The sequence below is a fragment of the Ornithorhynchus anatinus genome, chromosome X3 (assembly GCF_004115215.2).
Source record: "Ornithorhynchus anatinus isolate Pmale09 chromosome X3, mOrnAna1.pri.v4, whole genome shotgun sequence".
NCBI lineage: Eukaryota > Metazoa > Chordata > Mammalia > Monotremata > Ornithorhynchidae > Ornithorhynchus > Ornithorhynchus anatinus.
The window spans coordinates 7,364,943-7,378,912 of record NC_041751.1 but is presented as its reverse complement, the minus strand read 5'-3'; the positions used below and the strand labels follow the sequence as shown (position 1 = coordinate 7,378,912).

General features: G+C 42.4%; 1 long non-coding RNA gene across 1 annotated transcript in view; it reads left to right on the top strand.

The window, feature by feature from the left end:
• LOC114807686 overlaps nt 1–13,970 on the top strand; it is a 162,143-nt gene that overhangs the window by 35,833 nt on the left and 112,340 nt on the right. The window contains exon 2 of the long non-coding RNA XR_003755761.2: nt 8,421–8,641. This is a non-coding gene — a long non-coding RNA (uncharacterized LOC114807686). The remainder of the gene's footprint in view (nt 1–8,420; nt 8,642–13,970) is intronic.

Here is a 13,970-nt window from a genome sequence, read left to right as displayed (position 1 = left end):
TTTACTAATAATTCACTGGGAGAACTTTAATAGTATATGGACTTCCAGGATTGTAAATTGCTTATAGCCCAGCACTCTTCAAAGTGTAAGTGCCAGATTTCCATTTTCTAATGGGGATGTAGAAACCGCAAAATGGCATAATCCTGTTCTGACCGTTAATTGATGAGACTCTAAAAGCTCCTATCCTCTAGTTGAACAAAAGAAGCGTGACACGAAAAAGAGAGGACCCCATCACCAAAGGTTCTTGCTTCAGAGAAGGGGAAAGATAGAAGACGTGTTGTGGTGATGCTCTTTAATAACCATCACTTCCATTCTATTAATGCTTAGTGAGGTTTGCTCTTCTCGCTCCAGGAACCCCGTGTCGCCTACTTGGGCACTTGGAACCCTAAAGCCGAAGCCATTGGCCTGGCCTCCACAAAAGAAAGCTAGGCAGAAAGTAGCTACTTCGCCCCTGTCCTTTAAACTGGAAAAGGACCGAGAAGGAGCTAAATTGGTGGCCCATTGCCTCACTGGAAGACAGGGTGAGCTCAAGCGGCTCTTGTCCCCTCCTTCCACATAGCAGTCCTTGGACTAGGGATGCATCGATCATTGTCTGCTACAGATGGGCTAAGCGGTGGGCCAGGGAACAAGTTCCGCTACTGGGCTGATTGCCTTCAACAACATTTGTGGAATCTCTTGGGTGTCAGGGCCAGGAGTGGCTGATTAAACCACAGCGCCCGTGTCTGATAGGGAGGAGGAGGAGGAGGAGGGAAAAAGCAAAAACGCGTCACCCCAACCCCCTCCATCTTTCCTATCAGCCATTTTTACCTACTCCTCTCCAGCTTACTCTCTTCATTCCTCTCTAGCCATCCTTCTAGCTCTTGATAATAATAATGTTGGTATTTGTTAAGCGCTTACTATGTGCAGAGCACCGTTCTAAGCGCTGGGGTAGATACAGGGTCATCAGGTTATCCCACATGGGGCTCACAGTCTTAATCCCCATTTTCCAGATGAGGTAACTGAGGCACAGAGAAGTTAAGTGACTTGTTCACAGTCACACAGCTGGCAAGTGAAGTGACTTGCCCAAGGTGACACAGCAGACAAGTGACAGCCTGTATTAAAACTCAGGTCCTTCTGATTCCCAGTCTGTGTTCTATCCACTAGGCCTTACTGAGGAAGGGAGTGAACAATGTTGGTGGAGGGGAGGGGGTTGGGGGAGGAGGGAAGGATACGATGTCTCTGATTAGAAGTCAGGAGAAGCAATCTTGCCTCTGAGGTGTTCTAGTTCCCTAAGGCTGAGCAGGCATTTCCTCTCCATTAACCCCACCGGGGTTCAATCTATTTCTGAATGGCCCCAATGACAGAGATCCTTCTTCCTCCCTAAGTGGCATATGGTAGTCTCCCACCTAATTGCCCATTACAACTGGTAATTATTTTCTTAAATACAACCAGATTTTTCTATTTTTGCTTTCACCTTTTCACTGCCAACTCTCCCTTTCTAGAGGGGTCCCCTTTCCTTTCCATTGAGCAGTGCTGTTAATTCAGAAATTTTGCTCCAAGCAGAACCCAGATGTTTTGTCATCTCAACTCTACTAGGTCAAGTACCTTTCTGGAACCTTTCAGTCGTCCTTTGATTCTCAGGAGGAAAAGGGAAGGAAGAGTCATTGAGGTCTTCTGAAGTTGGAATTATTGTACTCTGGAATTAACCTCTACTACTGAATTTCCACCTTGGAATGCAATTGATCTCTTTTGGCCAACATTGATGTTATGAGTTCCCAGGCAATTTATTTCCCTTTATTGCTGCCAGAACTTTTTTAGTGTTTACTCCTTTCCAAATAGCACTGTCTCCTTATATAACACTACTTATCATTTCCTCTGGTACATGACCTAGTATTTATCAACATTAAATCATATCTCTTCCAAATCTGCCCGTCTTTCTAAATCAATTTTTCTACTTTGATTTATTTCTGGTGCTAAAGTGACTTGTCTTTGTCAGTGTGGGTTGTTTCTTGTTTTTTTTAATTCTCCCCCATATCACTGTTTGGCTGTTGGAGGAAATCACCAACAAACATGAGAGCCTTTGCTTTCCCTCCACCTTGATTTATTTTTTGGTTTGGGGCTAAAATTAGAATATCTTTCAGACCTTTCTGGCTAGCTGCTTCTGAAACTGTTTGTTCTGGTTCCTATCTTATCTTGCTTGTACATTTCAATGTACATTTCTTTATTTTGAATGATAATGCATTTCTCTCCCTAGTTTTTCTTATTTTTATTTTTCCTTTTTTTAAAATGTTGAGGATACAGTTCTGGAAATCACCTAGACTGACTTGCATTTTTTCTCTACTAACCAGGTTATAATTTTCTCCACACGGCAGCCTTACATTCATCTTGTTCATTGCCTTAGTTCCAGCTTTGTGTAGGGTCACTTAAAGGAGTAATTATTTTTTCTTTTCCTAACCATTTTTTATTCCACCTTTAGCCCCTTCATCTCCCTTCAGTAAGCAGGGAGCTTATGTTTTAACCCTGCCAGTAGTGTCTTCTAATATTAAGGACATTATATACATGTGTATATAATTATGGTAATTAAGCACTTACTATGTGTCAGGCACCCTACTAAGCGCTGAGGTGGATACAAATAAATTGGGTTGGACAAAGGCCCGGTCCCAGGTGGGGCTCACAGTCTTGTTTACCATTTTACAGATGAGGGAACTGAGGCACAGAGAAGTGAAGGTCACTCAGCAGACAAGTGGCAGAGCCGGGATTAGAGCCCTTATATTTTCTCTCACTCTGTCTCTGTCTCTTTCTCTCCCCCCTCCCCCGCACACACAGACGCACACCCTCCTTGCCACTCTTTTTTTAATCAACCTCTTTTTGCCAATTGTGACTATTAACCCGTTTTTCCCATGTTTTCATGTTTTTCATAGCGATAATATCAGATTCTTCCATCTTGGGACTATTTTACCACCGTCCTCCCACCACCTAGTAACAATACTTGCTCGCAGCAGATGTCCTGGCCCTGCCGAGTTTAGGATCATTCTCCTGTGGCATCATCCCTCTGCCCAGTAGATTGTAAGCAGCATGTGGTCAGGGATTATGTCTGCTAATTCTCTTGTACTCTGCCAAGTGTCTAGTACAGTGTTTTGCCTGTGGCAGGTGATCAATAAATACTGTTGACAGATTATCATAATGTTGGTATTTGTTAAGCGCTTACTATGTGCCGAGCACTGTTCTAAGCGCTGGGGTAGACACAGGGGAATCAGATTGTCCCACATGGGGCTCACAGTCTTAATCCCCATTTTACAGATGAGGTAACTGAGGCACAGAGAAGTTAAGTGACTTGCCCACAGTCACACAGCTGACAAGTGGCAGACCTGGGATAGAGTGTAGCATTTTGGAGCCAAGGGTCAAATAGTCTCATCAAACATGACTCTGTCTTAAAACCATTTTTCCTTCATCCCGTGCCCAAGTGACTGGCAAGTGACTGAGCTGCAACTGGGACCTGGGTCTCCTGATGGAATTTTAACCATTAAGCCATACTATTTCCTTATAATAAGAGTAATAATAATGATTGTATTTGTTAAGTTTCCTAAACAACCTTATACCATAATGGACCGAGAAACATAACTTTGAATGTTATTTGAGTCCGAACGACTCCTCTGATTCAGTGACTTCACCTCACCCCGCTGAATTCCACTTTTGCCAAACTCTGTATCCTTACGCTGCTGTTACTGAGTCGCTCCCAAAGCTTCAGTTTCTGTTACAGAAAAAAAAAAAATTCTCAGCAGAGGAGATGGGTTGGTGGCAATGGGCTGGCTGCTGTTAAATAAAGGCAGCTCTCCACTGGGTCTGCTTTTATGGATGAACGAAGCAAACCTTGTTCTTTCAGGAAGAGTAGTAGAAGGTAAACATGCCAGCCCCTGTTTGAAGCCACAGGACTCGGATCTGTCTGTCAAGTGTGTGATGTCTTTGCCCATTGAGGCTCTCAGGCAGCCCATCATTTTGCCGACTTGTTCATTCCAAGCGCTTAGTACAGTGCTCTGCACATAGTAAGTGCTCAATAAATACTATTGAATGAATAAAGGAACAGAGAATGAGGCAGTTGGTGTGCATTCGCACACATACACACACACACCAGTTCATCACCAAACTGCTCATGACATTTCTATGCCAGAATTCTTTTGGGTTTAGTTCTTAAGCCCTAGTTTGGCCTTCTTACTCTATGAAATTCCATGAATCGTCAGTTATCTCTTTTCCTGTAAAATGACCTGTTATCTTGAACTTCATTAGACTGATAGTTCAAAATGCAATAGACAGCCTTTTTTTTTTTTTTTGCTTCTCGAGATGTCATCATCCTGTAGGAGTTCTCTTCCTAGAGCATCGCCCTCAGTGGTAGAAGGTGTGTTAGTAGATTTAAAATGCGGTTGCCATCTTTTTAGGAGTCCTTGCTTGTTTGCAGTGAGGAAGAAACCTCTCTTTAGGTGCTGTGGAAGTGAGAATGAACCCATCTGCACCCTTCCAAAATACATAGAGCGAAATGGAGCTAAAAGCAGTTTGATAGACTTCGCTATAATCGAGGATGACTTTTGGCCTTACCATATTTTACCGTGGTCAATTTCCACCCCCCCCCCCGATCGAATTATAGCCTCCGCAGTCTTACAGTACTGTTCATAAATGCCTTAAGAAATCTTTAAGCTTTAAACTCCTGACTAGTGGGTTTCAAGCCCTTCATCGGCTCATTTCCCCATACCTATCCACTCTGTTCTACTACTCCCCAGCTTGCATTCTCCATTCCTCCCAAATCCGCCTTCCCCTTAGGACTCATTCCTCAACTCTGTGACCTCCTGACCTTTGGCCCGTAACTTTTCTCCTTCCTGGATCTCCCTGCCCCTTCAAATATACCTCATCTCATTCCAGTCCATCTCCAAAGCCCTCTTGAACCCCTGCCTCCTCAAGGAAACTTTCCACAATTAATTTTTCCTCTCCCCTGACTACTTCCAACTATCATCTCAGCACTTTTGTACTCACAATGTTCTCTATATTTTGGTACGAATTGATCTTAAGCACCTCTTCCTATCTGCAAATGGTTGTCTCCCCTTAGATAGTAAGCTGCTTGTGGTTTAGGGTTTGCATCTCCTATATCTATTTTATTCTACCAAGTGCTTAATTTAGGCTCTGCTCTAGGTAGATTGTCAATATATACTGTGGGTTGATTAATCTTTCAGTATTATTTTAAGCAGTCACGTTGTTAATTACATAAGTGCAACGCACTATCATATGTATTTATAGAATGAATTTACTGTTAAAAATGAGGTCATTTTATAACTCCAATTCACAAGGAAACTAATTCCTAACAAATAGCTTGAAGTAATTTCAAGTTCACTGAAACTGGGGTTTCTTTCTTGATATAGCATTTCCTATGCTTAAACTTCTGATTAATATCAATTACTAAGTTATTGCTCTACTTTGTAATTAAGTGTTCAAATAAGCAAATGTAATGCAAACTAAATTAATTTCTTATATTTAATTATTAGAATGCTGATTTAAAACATGACCACGACTTAATTACATTCATTACATTACCCTCTTTTAAAAAAACATGTTTACATGTGCTAATTGGGAAATTCAACTGCTCACTTAATTGATTATCTTTAATCAGTGAAAGAAATTGGTATTTGGGTATTTTATTGTTCTCCACATTAGTGGAACTCTTAGCTCCCTCTGTGTGGTTTGCTTCATTTTACTTTCCATGCTCAAAATGAATGGACAACTCCTTGCTCCCAAAGAGAACAGTACAATGACCTTTCGTGCCAACAGTATCACACTGCCTTACGTCTCAGGATTAATGAGAATGCAAAAAAATCAGTGGATGTTTTGAATAGAATTTCTTATACCTGAAATGAAAAGTCACCTTCCATAGTTGATAGATTTTGAAAGGGCCATTCTCAAAAGATGGTTGTCTCATCAGTTGAAGCAGCGTGGCTCAGTGGAAAGAGCACGGGCTTTGGAGTCAGGGCTCATGAGTTCGAATCCCAGCTCTGCCACTTGTCGGCTGTGTGACTGTGGGCAAGTCACTTAACTTCTCTGTGCCTCAGTTCCCTCATCTGTAAAATGGGGATTAAGACTGTGAGCCCCACGTGGGACAACCTGATTCCCCTATGTCTACCCCAGCGCTTAGAACAGTGCTCGGCACATAGTAAGCGCTTAACAAATACCAACATCATCATAGTATTTATTGAGTGCTTACTCTGTGCAGAGCACTGTACTAAGCAGTTGGGGAGTACAATACAACGGAATTAGCGGATTCGTTCCCTGCCCGCAATGAGTTTACATAAGTAATCTGTAGGATTCGGGGGAGGCAAAGCATTTGATAGCTACATTTTAAAATATTACATGATTTGGGGCAATCTGAATAATGGGGAAAAAATAATTGAATCAATTAAATCATTTGGTATATTATGTATAATGCAAACTTTCTTTCTGTTTTTCAAGCTCTTTTATTTACTCTCTTCCATTCCCTGAATATTCTGCTTCCCAAGCTTCCCAGTGGAAAAATCAGGGCCAGAAGAAGCCAAGATCTTCATACCAGTTAAACCAATGTTGGAGGGCTGAGCCAGAGACTGGCTGGAACACCAGAGCTTCTGGGTCTCTCCCGCCCCATGCCCCCCCAGAGCTAACACACCTTCCTTTTCCTATCTGTCCTCCCTGACTTAGAATGAGGATGGGCAGGGACCATGTCCTATTTATATTTTCCTCAGTTCTTAATACAGCACTCAGTACCCAGTAGGTGCTTAACAATACAATGGTCAATAAGTGTCAGATAGTTATTGCTCTCTGTAATTCTCAACAGCCGCCTCTGCAGCTATCACAGAGTTTTATTTTAAAAAATGACGCTTCACCCCAAGGTTTTAGGAAGAATTCCGAGCTGCACATAAATAAGCGAAGGTTCGGACATTTAATCTGAAGTTTGGAGACATCATCTTTTGAAATTATTGTCAGTACTGAGCATTTTAAAAAAGTCAGTTATCCATTTGAGTAATTCAAGTGTCAGTGGAATTCATAAAAAATAACTAGTTATGTTAGCTAGTTTAATGATAAACTATTTCATAATACAACTTTTCATTTGGGATGCAGGGACACAAATAGACAAAGGATTTTAGTTGGGAGGAGAATCTGGGGACTCTCCAACAACCATCTTGGATCTCTCTGGTCCTGGAAATCCTCAGATCTTGCCAGACACGTGACTGTAAATTCCTCGGCTAGGCTGTAAAATCAATCTACCAATTCTATTTATTGATCGCTTATTGTGTGTAGGGCACTGTACTAAGCACTGGGGAGAGTACAACACAACAGTATAACAGAGACATTCCCTGCCCACAGTGAGCTTACGGTCTAGTGAGGGAGACAGACATTAATGTAAATAAAGAAATTACAAATATGTACGTAAGTGCTGTGAGGCTGAGAACAGGAATTATGTCTACATACTCTATTGTACTGTGCACAGAGTAAGCCCTCAAATACCAGTGATTGATGAATTATTTGCAAGATGATTAAAACTGGGAGTCCAGATCAAAGAGCTGTGGGGCCATTTGCCCCTTTGGTCTTGCCGAATGGGAACATATGCATCCAAGAGTCTTTGGATTTTAGATTAAGCTCTAAGACCTTCCTGAAGGCACTTGGAATTATTTTTGACTCTGTGAATTCCCATGTTTCAGCAGGCCCCAAAACTTCCAGGAAGTCCTAAGATGTTCTCTTGGTTCGTTCATTTAATTTCTCCGCTTCAGTTTCCTCATCTGTAAATGGGGATTTAATATTCATTCTCCCTCCTGCTTGGACCGTGATTGTCATGAGGGATAGGACTTTGCCCTACCAGATTTTATGATATCTACCCCAGGGTTTAGGACAGTACTTGCCGCTTGGTAACCACAAGTATTACTAAGAGGAAGAAAGTGGGGAAGTAGAAAAAGGATTTCTTAGAAAAATGTTTACAAAAGAAGACGAACTGTGAAACTACAGTCACGGATATGTATCTGGCCCTTTCTGGTGCACTGCACATCATTTTCTGCTGCCTGAGCATGAAGCAAAATCAAATTTTGTGGAACACAGTGGAAATCACTGATGTCTCCCCTAAGCCTGATCTTGCATCAGCAGGTACCACCACAGCTTTTATGTCGTTTATAAGAGTGGCGGGGGGAGTTGAACTCTTAAATCCGCTCACCCAGTCCAAAGCATGCTATCCTCGCTCTTGTTCCCTCGGTTTCCCTTAAGTCTCATTTCATATTGTGCTTTTTTTAAATGGTATTTGCTAAGCACTTACGATGTGCCGCTCACTGTACTAAGCACCGCTCTTACTCCAGTTGATTAAATGAACCATTCTTTTAACTGGTTTCTAGATCATTAAATAATTACAATCCAACCTATTATTCTGTATATTTTGTGTTCCCTAGTGCACCAGCAGAGCTCCGTAGAAACAGCCTACCCGACCTATTGGGCTGAAGATCAAAGCCATCTTTTCTGAGCATCTTTCCCTATCCAAGTCCAAACATTCAGAATTCGTCAAAAAGTTCAACGGCCAGCCCAACCTCAGGCCCGATCTGCTGCCCGTTTTCGTATCAGCTGCCTCCCCATCATTTGTAGCCGGACCGAGCCTGGCCTGACACATGTCAAGGTGAGCAGATGTTCCAACTCTCTTAATATTTTGCTCCAGGTCCCGATGGTTTCCTTTTTATTGAAAAGTGTTCCTGCTGTATCACCTCTTTCCCCTGTGTTAATGGGCCATTTAGAAAACCAGCAACTGTGTCTGACATGTAAATCAAGTACAGATGGGAGAAGGCAGGGATTCAGAATTACCCATCAGAGAGAATAGAGGAGGCTGGGTGCACATGAATAAGGTATTTTACATTTTGAGTATGAGCTGTCTACCGAAAAATCTTTGGGGGCTTTCCCTCTATAAAAACCAACAGCATGTCGCCCGATTTGCAATAAAGAGAAAAAATCACTCTTCTCAGGTTTTCTTCTGCTTCGCTTGGGAGCGCACTGATTTGCATTTTAGATGTAAGCTCCTCTAACTCCCAATTTACTGTCTGACCAGTGATGCAAGTCTGAAGATATACTTTAAACTCCAAACTCCAATAGAACTTTGAGCTTAAAATTAATTGCAAACAGAGCCTAATGATGCCGTCTAGTACTGGGAGCTGGGCAACCAACACAATTGGGAATGATTGACACATGTGGAGTGAAACCTATTTACAGTGTTTTGTTCTGAATCAGCTTAGGAAACAGTAAGTGGGGAAAGAGGTGAGGTTTCATCATTATTTTGCCGTCACACAGCATCTTTCCTTTGGGGAGCTCAAAGGCCATTACCAAGCAGCTATGGACCAAATTGTCAAAGCCCTCCTGCCCAACAGCTGTTCTGTGGTGATCTGAAGTGGGGAAACTGAAAAGAGGGGTGACGGAAGAAACGTTCAAAATACACAATGACACAAGACCTCGGACGATGTGAGCGTAGACAGATGGGAGACAGCAGCAGATGACCGACCGGCTCGACAAACAGCAATTAGAAATGGGCCGACTGAGTTAGAGCAGGGGATCTGGGAATATCACAGCCCAAAGAGGATGAAACGAAAATGGCGCTGTGAACTAGCTAGCAAATATTGCAGTTCACCTCGTGCATATGATGTGTGATAAAATGTCAGTTTTCCCAACTACAGACATATACACTGTTACAAAAAAAAAAAAAAAAACCTGACCCCACTGTCCTCGGCTTCCCCTCCGAAATTTCATCATCTGAAATCCATGCTTATAATAATAATATTTGTGAAGCACTTCCTATGTGCCAAGCACTGTTCTGAGTGCTGGGGTAGTTACCAGGTCATCAGTTTGTCCCACGTGGGGCTCACAGTCATCATCCCCATTTTACAGATGAGGTAACTGAGGCACCGAGAAGTTAAGTGACTTGCCCATGGTCACACAGTAGACAAGTAGTGGGGGCAGGATTAGAACCCACCTCCTCTGACTCCCAAGCCCGGGCTCTTGCCAAGCTGCTTAGTTACTCGATTGGGGCCATTGCTACAACATGATTTTAGAAGAGTCGATATCTCATGTTATGAAATCACCTTTGTGCTGACATGCATAATTCCATGAAAAATCCAGCACCAGGTCCAGAAGAAAGACCCGTGCATTCTATCTATCTATATTTTACAGTCCTTAGAAGTGTCACTCATGATTAACAAATTTGTTTCCTGTGACATCTCAGCTACCTGTTCTTGATTCCCTCTCACCTCTCTTCTAAGATCTTTACTACGCTTTCTTGTTTTACCTCATAAAAGCAGGTCTGTTTTGGAACACAGACTTGCTGCTGCTGTCACCCATCGATACTCTCTCATGAGCAGCCCCCTGTGTGTTGTAAAAGTCTGTTCCACTCCTTCAGGGCATTATAAGTACTGGGAGAAAAGAGGATTGGGAAAAATACAAGGAATGGGGCTTAATAATGGCTGACTGTGGCTTGATAATTATTGGGGAATAATCACTGAGCAGCCATGATGATAGTAAGGAAAAATGATTATAAAATAAGGAGAGAGGCGGATCCGATTTATATGAGGATTAAAAGGAAGAAAAATCATTCTTCACAAGATTTATAAATATGCTAGTATGTGGAGGTCTGGGGAGTGCAGTTTAATTAATATTCATTATTAATAAGGGAAATTTGGGCTGGAAAGAAGAGTCTCACTCCAAACTGAACAAACGATTTCTAATTAGTCTGCTCCCCCTTCAGCATTTTGCAGGCCCATATTGGAGTACAAATGTCCGAATTATGGCTCTACAAAGGGAGAAAGATGCGAAAGGTTCAGAGGAGAACAATGGAAATGATTTAGCATTTGGAGGGTGGGGAGGGTGCCTGACTGGGACAATTGCTTAGCATCCTACACAACCAGGGGACATTTCCTAAATTTCCTTCTACTCTAGTGACAGTCCAGGACACACACTGAAAAGAAAAGCCTAGACTAATCCCTGTTGTCCAGTAAAGAGGCATTGAGATTACATTAAAATTTAGATTGAACTCCCTTTCCCATTCATCTGAATTGTTGTGGTTTTACTACTATCCTTCTAGCATCTGTTCTCAAGTATCTAGTACAGTACTCTACCCACAATAGGGGCTCAACTAACAATAATGACAACGTATATAAATAGGAGGCGTTAAGGACTGTCATATCTGGAGATGGGGATTAGGCCTCACAGACTCTGTAGATTGTTTTCCTGTGCTGTGATCTCTGTGAGTAAATCGTCACACAAACACTGCATTATTAGGTACGTTATGTAAACTGAAAGTTGCTCTCACCCTTCTAAAGATTGAGATAAAGTATATCGTCCCTCACTCTGTTGATATTTCCAACAGCTGTCCGATGATCACTTTCGTCTCTCTTTATAGCAAGTGTAACCTGTGTAGAGCACCTTATATTTTGTAGACCAAATAATAGCACAGTGCTCTCTAAATCTAGAGGTTACAGCTACTGATTGCATAAGGGGAAACCTTTCTCCCAAATGTTGAGCAGAAGGGCTGTAAATTTGGTTCATTCCCCCTCAAAATCTTCGTTGATTTAGGAAGGTTAATATGAGTGGAAATTCCTACAGGCTTTAGATGTCAAACAATTTATGAAGGCATTTTCCTTCCATTAATATTTTCTATAGTGAAGCCATATTACAGAAGATGAAACTACACTCCCCAGACCTCCAAGTACTAACATATTTATAAATCTTGTGAAGAATTATTTTTCTTCTTTATAATCCTCTTATAAATCCGATACCACCTCTCTCCTCGTTTTATAATCATTTTTCCTTACTACCGTCATGGCTGCTCAGCGATTATTCCCAAAAGTTATCAAGCCGCAGTCGCGCTTGTTTTAACGGTAAGAGATTAACGAGACAACTCTGTGAAAGCCAAAGGGTGATGTTTGGAATCTAAATAATAGTAATAATGATGGAATTTTAAAGCATTTAATATATGTATGTCAAGCATTGTTCTAAGCGGAGTTCATGAAGGTGGACCCAGTCCATGTCCCCCAGCCTAAGTAGGATGCAGGACAGGTATTGACTGCCCCGTCAATCGATTGTATTTCCTGAGCACTTACTGTTTGGAGATTACTGTACTAAGTGCCTGAGAGTGTACAATCACAACAGATCTATAGACACGTTCCCTGTCCACAAGGCCTACTTCCACCAGGGAACTCTCAGAATCTTCCTGGGTTTGGACTGGAGTCAGACATTCCACCGAAATCAATAATTCAGAGCCACTGACTTGAAAGTTATAAGATGGTGACATTGCAGTTTGCATTCTGGGTCTCCCACCCTTTGCTCTCATTCACTCAGTGGTATTTATTGAACGCTTACTATGTGCAGAGCGCTGTACTAACTGCTTGTCATAATCTTTGCTATTGCGACTAATGTGGCTCAGGCACACCAAACCATCAACGTGTCCTGTCTTCCACCACCTTATACTCCTAGTTGTCCCTGGGCCCACTGCTATATTCCTTGTTCCGGGTGGAATAAAAAACTAAGCTGGCCCTGGAGACAACCACGGACAGAACTTTACTGACTTGATCCTTGCCGAAACGGCTGTGGGCTGAGAAGCGTTGTGGAAGGAAGATCATAAATCCCGGCAGGGGATTTGGGGAGATCATCTGGACCAGCCTTATGCCTTCAGGTAGAAGGATAGCTAAATCATCCGAGGCAGATGACATGTCTACCCTTACGGGTCTCGGGGGTACAGAGTTCACAATCTGTTCCAGTGTTTTCTCATCACGGTAATAAGGAAGACTTTACTTCTAAATCTTTTCTGAAATCTTTTCTGCCTGGATGTTGTTTCTCTTTTACTGTCTTTCTCCTGTAATGCTTGGTTTAATGTTTGGTTTCCTTGCAGCAACTGGCTCACTGCTGACATTCGGGCTCCTTAGTTGTTTTTAGGAAGGAAGAAGCTGGGTGAGCTGGGATTGTGTGAGAAGCAGGGGCCAGGGGCAAGGAGGGATGGGGAAGTGAAGTGCGACCGGGTTATTATCGTCGCCCTTAATACATTATATGTTCCTCGGGGAACATAAGCCATTTACTGATTGTTTTTGAAAATCCTTGTAAATGCCTTAGGCTCGTAAGGTAGTTGGGTAAAAGGTGTGGTGTAGGAGGAAGTGAAAACAAATGGCTAAATTAGAGATTTTCTAAAGGAGAGTATTCCATTCATATATGCGCTCCCTGTCCTGCAGAGATATTGCACATTTGGTAGAATAAGGCAGCAGTAACCTGGGAAACGTTTTTCAACCTCCATTTGCAAACATTCGACTTCCAATACTTTTGCACAAAGCCCCACGTGAGTGAAGTTACAAAGGGCTCGGATAGTTACTGGGGCTCCTCCCTCAGAATCTAAGACTCCTCTGATGTCGTGGGGAAGAGAAGCTGCCCCTTTTGATGAATCTGTAAAAAAACGTATTCAGTGCTGCAAGGGTTGGCTCTGCCATAGGATACAACTAGCGTGGTCCTTAATAGCAATTGAGGAATACAGAAATCCCCTGTGTGGCCACCCCCTGATAGGAATTTAAATATTTTTTCTTCGCCAATCAGCTATATTCATTTCAAGGGCTTATAACTTACAGATTGTCTCTCAGCAAATGGTAGTAACAATGTTGGTATTTGTTAAGCGCTTACTATGTGCAGAACACTGTTCTAAGCGCTGGGGTAGACACAGGGGAGTCAGGTTGTCCCACGTGGGGCTCACAGTCTTAATCCCCATTTTACAGATGAGGTAACTGAGGCACAGAGAAGTTAAGTGACTTGCCCACAGTCACACAGCTGACACGTGGCAGAGCCGGGATTCGAACCCATGACCTCGGACTCCAAAGCCCGTGCTCTTTCCACTGAGCCACGCTAGAGACAATAAACAGTAAGTAATCATCTAAGAAATAAAAGCCAGTGTGAATTTACCACATGGGTAAGGCCACAGGCGGAGATTGGAG